The sequence below is a fragment of the Physeter macrocephalus genome, chromosome 17 (genome assembly GCF_002837175.3).
Source record: "Physeter macrocephalus isolate SW-GA chromosome 17, ASM283717v5, whole genome shotgun sequence".
Lineage (NCBI taxonomy): Eukaryota > Metazoa > Chordata > Mammalia > Artiodactyla > Physeteridae > Physeter > Physeter macrocephalus.
Window position 1 is genome coordinate 949,046 of NC_041230.1, and position 538 is coordinate 949,583.

Consider the following 538-nt stretch of genomic DNA (forward strand, 5'->3'; position numbering starts at 1 on the left):
GGCCATGGCTCACGGGCCCAGCCGCTCCGCGGCACGTGGGATCTTCCCAGACCGGGGCGCGAACCCGGTTCCCCTGCATCGGCAGGCGGACGCGCAACCACTGCGCCACCAGGGAAGCCCCTGTCCAAGTCTTTTGCCCATTTAAAAATTGAGTCGTCTCTTTTTTTATTGATTTGTGGGAGCTCTTTATATTGATATAGTCTGGCTATAAGTTCGTTATCAGATACACATATGGCAAATGTCTTCAGCTGTGTCTACAGCTTTGGGGAGTTCCTTTACTCTTTTACTTCTCTGCTTTTACTTCTCTATGTCTGTTTCCTCATCTGTGAAACAGAAGTAAAGATAAGACACACCCACAGGGACACCATAAGGCTTCAAGGAGAATGTAAAATGTGCTCAGAAAGATGCCTGCATGTAGGAAGTGCTCATAGAGTCATCAGGCGTGGGATGGGTCATTCCAGGAAGAGGGACCCCCGTCCTCATCCTAAGCCTCATCATAGGGAAGCAATAAATGACCTTTTGCCAGGATCCCAATGGA